Source organism: Astatotilapia calliptera, chromosome 5 (assembly GCF_964374335.1).
Source record: "Astatotilapia calliptera chromosome 5, fAstCal68.1, whole genome shotgun sequence".
Lineage (NCBI taxonomy): Eukaryota > Metazoa > Chordata > Actinopteri > Cichliformes > Cichlidae > Astatotilapia > Astatotilapia calliptera.
Genome location: NC_137426.1, coordinates 2,174,094 through 2,185,921, shown reverse-complemented (window position 1 = coordinate 2,185,921; position 11,828 = coordinate 2,174,094).

The following is an 11,828-nucleotide window of genomic DNA, read 5'->3' as shown; positions in this document are numbered from 1 at the left end:
CAGTAACCTTCATGTGATTTACTGTAAATGTAAGTTTTGATACTACCGATGCTAATACTAACGCCTCTAATGTCCTCCAGTGTTTTATTTTCCCTCCTGTAGATCAACTAGTTCCCCTCCGTTATTATTTTTAATTAATTTAACTGTCAAATTATTTTATTGCCTTCCTTCAGGTTCGGGTGTTCACCCTTAAGCTGTTGTATATGTGATTTTTAAAAGTTTTATATACACTAGTTTCAGATTTCCAGCAAATAGTTTTGAAACTTATTTGGTAAGAGTGTCTATTATCTTTTAGACTTTTTGCTTTTGTATTTATGGTTTTGTTTTTTGTAGAAGGATTGATTATGTGGTTGCTGTACGTCTCTTCGTTCGAGGGATGTTGTGTCGATGAGCCACGTTGCCGTCAGCAGACCTCGGGTCGATTCTTGGCGACTCACTTTTGTAAATCTGAACACGACCGGCGACGCGAGCAGCCGCACAGTTACGAAAACACTCGAGGCCTGATAACTGACACAATGCTGCTGCCCGTGTCCTCTGGTGTGCCGGGAGGAACGAGCTGACCTCTGACTCGGGCAGAGGAGTAAATCTGATCAGATTACACGAGTTTAAAAAAGAATATTTCAAAAAGCAGTCTGTCGTCGGCCCCAGGTCTGAGTCGGTAAACATGGGAGGGTATGTTCTGCTGCTTAATGTCACAAATACCACACGTGAATCATTGGAGTGGAGCCAATGAATCATTGGTTTCTCAATGCTGGTTCCGATTTATTGAAAATAAAGTTATTTTTATGCACATTAACATTTTAAATGTGTGTTTTGTTTTATTTCCTGAGGGAAAGATGATTTAAAGAGACACTTGTCACTTCACCTGATCACAGGGGGTAAATTCCCCCTCAGCAGTTTTCTTTCTAGTTGTTACTCTGACAGCGTAGGACTCCTGCTAGCTTTGCTTTCTTAGTATTTTGTGTTGCACAAACAGTGCAGGCGTTGTTGCCAAGGAGACGAGCACAGTTTAAATGCACAAAACCTTTTTAGCACGATTTATTTTGTGTTCGGCATGAAGGAAAGGCAGATGATAACAAATGTACTTCGAGTAACTGAGGAGCTGCTTTCACTGTCAAAGAGAGTCCAGGTGTGTGTGTGTGTGTGTGTGTGTGTGTGTGTGTGTCGGATCGAACTGACAAGCCGTTGCCTGCCAGCTTCAGCGCAGCCGGGAAAAACACACTCCACTAAACGCCAAAACACTGACGAATGCAGCTCTGCTGGGAGGGGCGCACACATTCCAGCACACACATATTCAAACATTATCCTTCACACACGCTTTCATAACCAAGCACACGGCCGCGCGGGTGGGGGTGCTGGCGGGGGCACTTTGCACTGGACCTATTTGTTCAAAAACAAGAACAGGCGAAGGTTAAAGTGCCACTTTTTTTTAAATCCTCTTTGATCCAGCTCCACCTGTCTGCTCCTGCTGGATGCTGAGCAGGTGAAGTGTGCGTGCTTTGCATCAGGTCTGAATGGGGACTTTCCTTTCACAAATTTGGTCCTGATAAAGTTCCCCCGGTTATTTTTATTTGGTTTAAATACAGATGTGCCTGCATAAAAACAGAAGGGGGCAACTGCCAACATGCTCCAACGTACAGCTCCAGAAGCACGGCCGTTTCTACGACTTTTTTCTTACTGGGTGGGAGAGTGAGATGTGACTACATGGAGGCACAGACAGCCTGCCTGGAGTTTGCCAAAAGGCACATGAAAGACTCTCAGACCACGAGAAATAAAACTCTCTGGTCTGATTGAACAAATATCCCCTACAGGGAAGCATGGTGGTGCTAACATCTTGCTGTGGGAATGTTGTGCAGCTGCAGGAACTGGAAGACTAGTCGAGGTCAAAGGGAAGGGAGAGGTCACGGGAATGCCGATATGTGCGCCGACATCACTGGTGATGCTCTGGAGCGATCGGGATTCATCTGCCAACCGGACAGCAGCCCTCATTAATTAGCACAATTTTGATGTAACATTATATGTGATCAGTTTTGGAATAAGGCTGTAACAGGACAAAATGTAGAACAAGTGAAGCTCTGTGAAAACTTTCTGGATGCTCTGTATATAAAGCATGTAGAAGCATCACAATACCTTTGCTAAACTGAATCATACTTGCAAGATTAGGAGGCAGCTTCTCGCAGTTAATTGTCACACTGCCACTAAAAAGGGCTGCAGGAATAAATGCTCATAGTAATAATAATCATCTAAGGAGCTCGGGAAGAAATGCAACCTTCAAGAAACTTAAACAAGTCTTTTCTTTAGATTACTATGACCTGGATATCATAGGAGTGATCGTTCCTCTGTTTGAATGCAAACAGTCAGTAGACATTCATAACTAAAGATCTACAGGTCACAGGATGAGGTTTTGCTAACGAGAACTGCAAAGGCAGAAAATGATCAAGCACAGGATGTCAGATGGAGTCAGATAAAACCAGAAACCAGACTGTGTAACGTCACTGTGAGGTTTCTAAGTTTCAGCTGGTAATCTGTAACAACGGCTGGTTTTCACAGGCAGTAGTTTCAGTGCAAAGACCAAGTTTCCAGATTTTAAGCTGTAATTTAAAGGGGGCTGGTCACTCAGTTCCTTTTTTTAATGCTCAAAAATGTTAAAAATAACTCAAAATAGCAATATCTTCAAGGACCTGGTGGTCCATCATATTACAGCAAGCGTGTTTGGGAATCCAGAGATCAGGGACTCCAGCCACCTGATAATTCAAACTTAATACAGTTTAAACAGGTCATTTATTATTCAAATAAAAATGTTGTGAGGGTAAACTGGCCCCTGATAGGGTCCCCCGTAACAAACTGGTCCTCGGTGTGGGGCCACACAGAGCAAATCTAAAAATAAAATAAATCAAGGTTCCAGTTTACCTGGAACAGGGTCCATCCTGCCCGGAACAGGATCTCAGACCAGACCCAGGATAAGGGCAAGCGTCAGGTGGCCGTGCCTATGGAGCCCAGCCGGGCGCCGCGGTCCTGGTGCTCTGATCCCCAGCTTCCTTAGGCCCCGGGGCAGACCCAGGACTCCCTGGGGAAATTATATCTCTTGGCTGGGATGGGAACAACTTGGTGCTCTCCCTGGATGAGCTAGAAAAGGAGGCTGGGCTGAGGGAAGTCTGGGCTTATAAACCAGATAAACGGCTGAAAATGGATGAAAGGATGAGATGTTGTTTTTGTTGTTGTTTTTGTTGTTGTTTGTTTGTGCCCGATGCCCTCCTGATGTGTGTCTCCTCCACGACGAAACTTGAATATGTGAAACACAAATGAAGCCAAAAACATGTAAACGTGTTTATTTCTACTGTAAAGTTTTAACCTGGGAGTCTACGGGGACCGACTCATGCTGGAGCCTCATGTGGACACTGCAGGAACTACAGCCTTTCGCGCTTCTGGGTTAGCTTAATTTTTCTGTTGCAGAGGACGACGTGATGTGTTCAGGTTATTTTAGGAGAGTGTGATTTAAACACAGATATGGCACTAACATGACTGTTGAGTTTTAGTAGCTTTGTGGGGACCCACAAAGTTGAGGAAGTCATTTTAGTATCATTAAAATATCAGTAGGTCTAACTGGTTAATGAGTGATTACAGTGTAGGGGCCTGGGTTTATAGTGTCATTCAGGTTTTCTGTGTTATTTTAGGAAATGTTTTCCGTGGAACTGAATGAAGTAAACATGGTTTTTCCTCGGTACTGAGTCATTAACCTAATCAGGTAAGCACAGATATAAACTTCCTTGAGCCCAAATATAGAGCACAGAGTCTGCAGATGTATCCTGAACTGCTTTGTGCTGCACAGAAAACACATTCTTTTCTTATCTGTTGTTCTGGCAGTCCTTTTCATGTCCACACACCTTCACACACAACCTTCGCTGTGTCTTTAGGAACATTTACGGGAACTTCCAAGACGTGTTGCACCAGGCAGGGTGTTACTGGCTCTTTTGTCTTTTATCCTCTGAGACTCAAATCAATGAACCAACGGTTGCAAAAGAAGATTTCAACATCTCTCTGCACACTTATCGCTCTGCATCTCTGCTATGGTTTCTTTGCTTATATAAAGAAAGAGATAACATCTGACACTGAGTTGTGGATTCAAATGAAACAAAATGAAAAATTATCATCCGCAAGATCTTGATTTCTGTTTTTTGGAGCAGTTCAGAGCCTGTTAGCGGTGTGGTCAAACATTTAAAGCTATTAAAATGTTAAAGTTCCCTTTAGAGGAATCAGAGGGATTAATTATTGGATCAGCTCTGAAACCTTTTGTGTCAGATGCAGTTTGAGCTTTAATCTGCACCTCTCAATGGCAGCTCATTAAGCCATTGAGAAGTTACTGTCACAAGCATCAAAGATGAGCTCTTTGTAGTCCATCTTTGGACATTGCAGACAGACGTCAACAACATCCGCTACATACGGAGCCTGCTGTAGGTGCTGTCAGTGTTTGCACCTCCACCTTTTGCTTTTTAGCCTCTTGGATGAGATTAGTGGAGTAGTTGTTCCCAACTACTCTACACAAATTCCTATGCTTTAGGAATTTGTGACAGCTATACAATACAGCCATGCAGAAAAGGTTATTCCATTATTGCATCAGAGCTCTTTAAAGGAAAACAGGGGAACCACATGACCTCTGGTCTGGTTCTGGAGTTTTTGAACCAGAGGAAGTTAAAGGTCAACAACAGCGTTATTCAGCCAGGCCTGACTGGTTTGGCATAAAATGGAAACTCTGCTGATGTTCCAGTGTAGCTGTTATCACATTCCACTAATGTGTGGTCATATTTGCATCTGCCTGTTTGCTGCATTGATGGAATTAAAGCATCAACACTTCCTCCTCCTCACGTCGGTGCCAAAGTGACGTCATTGCGTCTGATATTGAGGGTTCTTGTTTATCATCAGATATGCACTGATTGTCATTCTTTTAAAAGTGAGTCCTGCCAATAACGATTTTTATCAATTTCAGATTTCTTTCAATGAATTATAACAGACAGCATATCAAAAAATAAATCAATTAAAAATGGAATTATAATCATAAAAAGCATTTAAACTTTACATTACCCCCCAAACTGCAGTAAGTTACAGGATATTTTTCCCACTAAAACAACATGAAACAGTAAGACTCTGCTACTGGAATGAAATGATACAAATACACCTTACAATATAAAGCACCTCAATGCGCTTTATATTGTAAGGTACAGAGAAAAACCCAACAATCATATGACCCCCTATGAGCAACCACTCTGGCGACAGTGGGAAGGAAAAACTCCCTTTTAACAGGAAGAAACCTCCAGCAGAACCAGGCTCAGGGACAAAACATGTTCCAGTATGTTTGTAACTTCACCAGATAAAAGGACGTCGACTCTTTTTCATTTGTCTCTGTAATTTCCCTCATAACTGTTTTGATCCTTTGCTCATACTGAGGCTGCTAGCTTTAGCTTTAGCCGTTTTGCCTGTGTTAGCTTCTTTGAAATGGATGATTTAAGTCTGATTAGGTTTGTTGAACGTTTTTGTGACAGTTCTTTGCACTTTACAATAAACTTTGCTTCTTTAGCTTCACTTTCACGCTAATGACATGTTAGCATGTGACTGCACCACTGTGCACAGATCATACATGGATGTCAGTTTTAATATAGGCACATTTCAAACCAGCAATCTTGTCTTTAAATTACTGAATGCTGTTTGGTGTTAATAAGACAAAACAATTAAAATTGTTTAAATAATGTAAATTTAGTCGGATTCATATATGTGTAATATGTGTTATTGTTTTTTTGAGGTTGTATTTAAACAGATATAGAACCTGCTGAGGACCAGATGATTTTTGCATTTAAACTCACTTATCTGTTGTATTCATGTTCTATTTTGCATAGGAAACTGTGGGCAAGTTCGTTCATGCCAGATGTTCAACTTGAAAACCTTGACCTGGACGTCATCTGAAAGCAGCCGACATGTTTCCACTGTTTCCTTCTCCCGACCTCATCTGCATAAACGTCTTCCTTCTTCCGTTTACTCCATTTGAATGTTGGGAGGAAGTTAAACTGACAGCATTGTTCAGCCAGCTCTGACCTGACGCCAACGTTGTTCCAGTTGCAATCGATCGATTCATTGCATCGATGGGATTAAGCATTAACACTTCCTGATCCTCTGCCTGTGCTCTTTATGCTTTTTGTTGTTTTTATTTCCTTTATCTTATGAATATGTTAAAAGTTTTTGTCGTCACAGGGACTTTTTGTTCCATAAGTGGGTCAGAGTAAGCTTTAGAAAAGCAGCAGCATGTGAGGGCTGCTTTAGGTTCAACGATAACATTATATATATATAGCTGGGTTATATATGAGGTTCAGCCTCATCACGCAGGTGAGTCCTTCATCTCTCAATGTGTTGTAGCTCAGGACGCTCTCAAGCTATCAGCTATTTTCTTCTGGATGAGCACAAATCACAGTAATATGTCTGAATAAGTCAAAATAATATGGACACCCACGTGTGTGTGTGTGTGTGTGTGTGTGTGTGTGTGTGTGTGGTCTCTATCTTTTATTCTCTTCTTTTGTTTTGCAGACACACACAGGTGTTTGAAATCTGACATTTTTACAGTTTATAGATCGGCATGTCTGGATTGTTTTACCTTTATCTGGCACACACACTCTCAACACTTTGTAGAAGCTTTCAGGTAAATAAAATGATCCAGTGTAAGCAGCCTGTGTCACTTGTCTGCAGTGCACATACCAAGCAGCCATGCAGGTGAAGCAGGTCAGGTTACACTTTAATTTTAAAACAGGAAGTAGCCGAGTTAACGCAGGTAAATAAGTAACTTTAAAAAACCCAAATATCTGGGCTAAAATCCACCTTTAAATGTTGGAGAATGATCACACAAACTCGTTTAACATTGGAAGATTCACAAACCATCCACCTCCTCAGGCTCTGTGGGAGGCTGTGAAACTCACTTTAGGGTCTTTTCACTCCATAAAGTTGATGTCTTGTGCGTTTTGTGCTGTTAAAATCTGTCTGGATGTTCTAAGTTTTGTCTTTTTGGCCACAGAACGACCTCCCCTAGAAATCTGTGACATTTTTACTTTTGATGTAATCGTTTAAAATCTCCTGCTAGGCTCTCGAGTGGGTGAGACCCCCTCCACAAAGCAGATCACACAAACTGAGAGGAAGCCGGGGCTCTTAAATCTGTCAGCACACTCACAAAGGGTCAGAGGTCAGGTGACGACAGATTACAGGAACCAAGGTCCTCAGAAAGTGTGTGCGTGCGGCCTGATGGATCAGTGTGTGTGTTTTGTGACTTGATTACAGCCCCTTAACATAAAGTCGCTCAGTTTCCATGTTTATATAAATTTTCTGCCCGTTATTCCCCCTCAGGTCAAGGTCTAAACTGTTTTTTCCCCACAAAATGAATAAAATACTAAAATAAAGAGTTAAATGTTTGAAAATCTGTTTGGATGCAAGAAAAAATGGTCTTGTAATTCACAGAGAAATGAAAATGTCCAGTGTGTTACTCAGAAGTGCAGAATTAGTCTCCGTGCTCAGCCTCTTGTGTATAACAATTAATGGCTTGACTGGGATTTGTTTGCATATAAAGTGCTGTTAACACCCTTCGCAGATGCTCGGCAAACTCTGTATTTAAACGGCTTTAGCAGCTGCAGTCATTTTTTGCAGGAAGTCTCATAAACATGTCTACTTAAAAAATGGTGCCGTGATTTATTGAAACATGTGCAAACATATGCAGATACAGGATATAAGGCAAAGAGGAGTTTGTACAATTGCAAAGTTTGTTAACAGTCAATATTTGGTACGAGCGCCTTTATTCTTCAGCAGAGTGGATCATCTCTCAGGTCCTGTGTCACATCTTATTTCTGAAGCACATGACGTTCAGATACTGTTTATCTGCACTGACCTGCCTTCTTTTGTCCTCTCGTCTAGTTTCCAGCAATGAGCCAAGTTTCATTTAATCACAAGGAAATCACCTTATTGCTGCAAAAATATAGTTTTATGTCTTTTAAATTGTGTTATTTTGACATTTTTCAAATAAAGATACTGCAGGACACGACAGGCTGCTGGTAACAAAGAGCCTAAACATACAGCTTAAAGTTGGTTAAATTCACTTCAGTGTTATTTATGCCAACAGTCACCTCAAGGCACCTAAATAAGTCTGTGTAAACACGACAACTGGGACACCCATTGAGCTTTACATGGTTTAGCAAGCAAACAAACAAACAAACACGCCTCTGACAGTCGTCAGGTACGAGGACGGGACTGATAAAGAGGGAAAAACAGCCAATGGGCAAAGAAAACATTTGAAGCACTTCCAGAAGCCTGGAAACTATCGAACAAGACCAGTTTCAGATTTAACAGCTCTATATTTTATATATGTTGTGGCATTAAATATAAAAATAAACAAACAAATAAATACTTTTCAAAAATCTGCTTTTCTGTTTTCTTTTGTTTGATCTAAAACGTAATTAAGAACATGTTTGCAGAAATGTCCAAATTCAAAAATAGAAGAAGAACTAAAGTCGAAAGAATAAAGCTGCTGACAGTCAGCTTCTCCCAGTGATTAGCCTGCAGCTAATGTCACCACCATCTCACCAGTGTCCCACTGTGGTCTCTGAAATGGGAAAATTATTATTATTAGTCAGCAACACTGTCATTGCTGTCATCCGTCTGCTGTCCTGGTGCTTTTCCATTCTCTCTGAGTCTAGGCCACGTTGGGGAGGTCAAGATATGCCCGTGGGTGGAGCCCCAGAGTCCCGCTCGTCAGCCGCCACACCTGTTCCTCATCAAACTCATCATCTGTCAGTATTTTTTTTTTTTTTTTCGCCTGTCCCATTTGGTTCTTTAGCCATCAGAATTGTTGTCTGAAGACCAACAAGGATACCCAATGGATTTACTTTGCCAAATGGATCATCGTGGCATTGCCGTATTGGTCCATTTGGTCGATCTTTGTTTTTATTATTTATTATATTTTATTTTCAGATGTTACAGACGGGACAGACATGAGTGAGAGATAGGAAAGGGAGAAAGAAAGAGGAAGGAAAGGAAAAACAGAAGGGGAGAGGGACAGTGAGAAAGGGGGGGAGAAAAAAAAATCTCCTGGATCACCTGTCGAGAGAAGAATAGAAAACAAGCAAAAAAAGACAAAAAAAACAAAAAACAGAGCAACATACTAAACACAACACCATCGCATTAATCTAGCTAAGTGTAAACAGCAGTAAATACTAAATATTCAATGTTGTTGTGCAGCACGCAGGACAGATGTGCTTCGAAGTAGCAGCCAAGAAAGGTGTAATTTGGGTCTACGAGCAGTGAACACCCGTGTGCATACCTGTGTGGATCAGCATGCTTGTATTCCAAAGGTTTCTCCATGTAACGATCTGCTAGGGAGTGTGGGGGGGCCACAGCCCCGTCCTCCAGGGTGTGAAGCGGGTATGGAGGAGATCAAAACTCCAGACATCCAGAGGCCCCCAGAACACAAGAGACCAAGGAAGACCAACAGAGGGGCAGCCGCGCCACTGTTCCAGTAAGAGCTGAGGAGAGTCCCAGATGAGGGCTCACTCAGCAGCCGCGGAGCAGAAGCCAGGGGGAGTTGCAGTGACGCGCCCGTGAGCTCCGCCGGCAGCCAGCTGCGCCTGAGTGACCGAGCCCCAGGCCGAGAGGCCGGGGGCACCCCACCTCCGAAGTGGCCCGAGCGAGCCCCAGGCTCCAGGCCCCGATAAGCGGCCGCCAAGGAGTGAGCCGGTGTGTACCTGAATGCCCACCCCCAGACACAAAGAACCACCAACGCACCGACACCTGAGGGAGTCCGCCACCGGCAGGGGAAGTGGTGGTAGGTGGAGATAGGCCTCCAAACCTTGGAGGGCCTGAGGTGTCCCCAGAGAGGTGGCGTCTGATACCCAACCTGACATATAGACACAGACATACAGGCACACACAGACACAAACATCCATTTCCACCCTCATGCTCTCATATGCACTTCACACTCAACCAACGTGGAGACAGACATAAAGAGACGCTGTACACACGATCACACTCCCCAAGCGTACTCTACAAACCGGGTCTAGGTACCCTTGCCCCTGGAGGGGGGAACTGCACCCAGACCCAGGTGGTGTTTCCCTTTTCCCTGCGGTGGGGGGAGGCAGACAGCCCCGACTCCGCAGCAGCAGGAAGGCCCCACACTCCAGACCGCAGTCGGACGGCCAACTCCACCTAGCCCTCCTGCTCCAGCAGGCCGCAGAGAATGGGGGTGGGAGAAGACTCCAAACCTCCCTCCACCCGCTCATTGTAGTGTTGATGCATGTGTGTTCTAAGGTGCAATTAAAACCCAGGAGGGCTTGGAGCTACCTGCCAAGGAGCAGCAGGTAAGCACATGGTCCCTCCTGCTAGCCCTCAATGACTAAGTGTATTTAAAATTGAGAGGTGGGCAACGATGCCAGGGGTGAGGTGTACACCCTGATGGTACTTTGGACTCCGTGATTGTGCCCATCCCCAAGATCCTATATGTATGTGTAATGAGGGTGTGAGTAATGTGAATGTCTAAGTTGTGGGATAAAATTGAGGCAGAGGCAGCCAGAAGGGGACAGGGGGGGGGGGGGGGGGTAGCCTCCTCTGCACCCTGGTGACATACCCCTACTCCAAGGCCCTGCATGTGTGGGTGGTTGTGGTGGAGCGGGAAGAGGGAGGCAGCTGGAGATGGGGAGGGAAGGAAGGGAGGGGCAAGTGACCCCTCCCTGGGGCCAGCTCCCCCGCTGACCCCAGTAGGCACCCCCATACTCCGCGACCCGCCAGGGAAAGGGGGCCCAGGCCCATCCAGACCGGGGCCCAGTGCAGCAGCGCCCCCCGGCCCCACAGAACCCGGGACAGTCCACCCAACCCCACCACAGAGAAAACTGCACCCACCCCACCATCCACTCATCTTCCAGACTACATAAGACAATAAACACCCAGGCTGAGATCTTCCTCCACCTCTCCTGTATCTCCCCCTCCTGCAGAGGCAGCTCCTGAGGAGAGGAAAGCTCCTGCAAGATGTGACCATCTCCCCCACCAGTTGAAGAGCCCCCCAGGCGGTTCGACGCACCGGCGGCACCCTGCTCCAGGGCCGGGCCCCCATGCACCCACCCGCCCACAACCCCGGCAACACACCAACCAGGATCCAAGCCCCCGAGGCCCGGCCCGGGCCCCAGCCCAGAGACGGAGCGCCCCCAGAACCTCACGCCCATCCCGGACCCACCCAGGGGCAGCCAGGCTACCAGGTCAGTAACCCACGTCCGTCAGCACAGACCCTCCCCTAGCCCCGCTGCACGCAGCCGCGAGGAAACAGTCACCTGAGAGCCAACAGAGCCCCCAACCGGACATGACCGCTACCCCGGGTTGAGCCCCCCAAGGAAGATGCCTCCGGGGAACCCCCCGACGCCCTAAGCCTGTCCCTACCCCCACACCAATCACAACAGTGAAGGTGGGACCAAACTATGACCCCCCACCCCCACTAGGTGATGGAGCTGATAAAAGGAGCCCAGAGCAATTGATCTGATGTGGTGGCAGAGGCTGTATCAAGACTAATGTAATCTAATAGATAATTTCTATATTGGTTAGAATTAAGATTATTTTTATTTTTCCAGTTCATGAGGACTGTTTTCTTGGCTATGCATAGGGCAGTGAAAACCATATGGGCGATATTCTTTTCTGAAGTGACATTATCTAAGCTGCCCAACAAACACACTAAGGGGGAAGTTGGAATGTTACATTTCAGACACTTCGATAAGTCTTCACATATCTCGCGCCAAAACTTTTGCACTGGTGGACAGAACCAAAGAGCG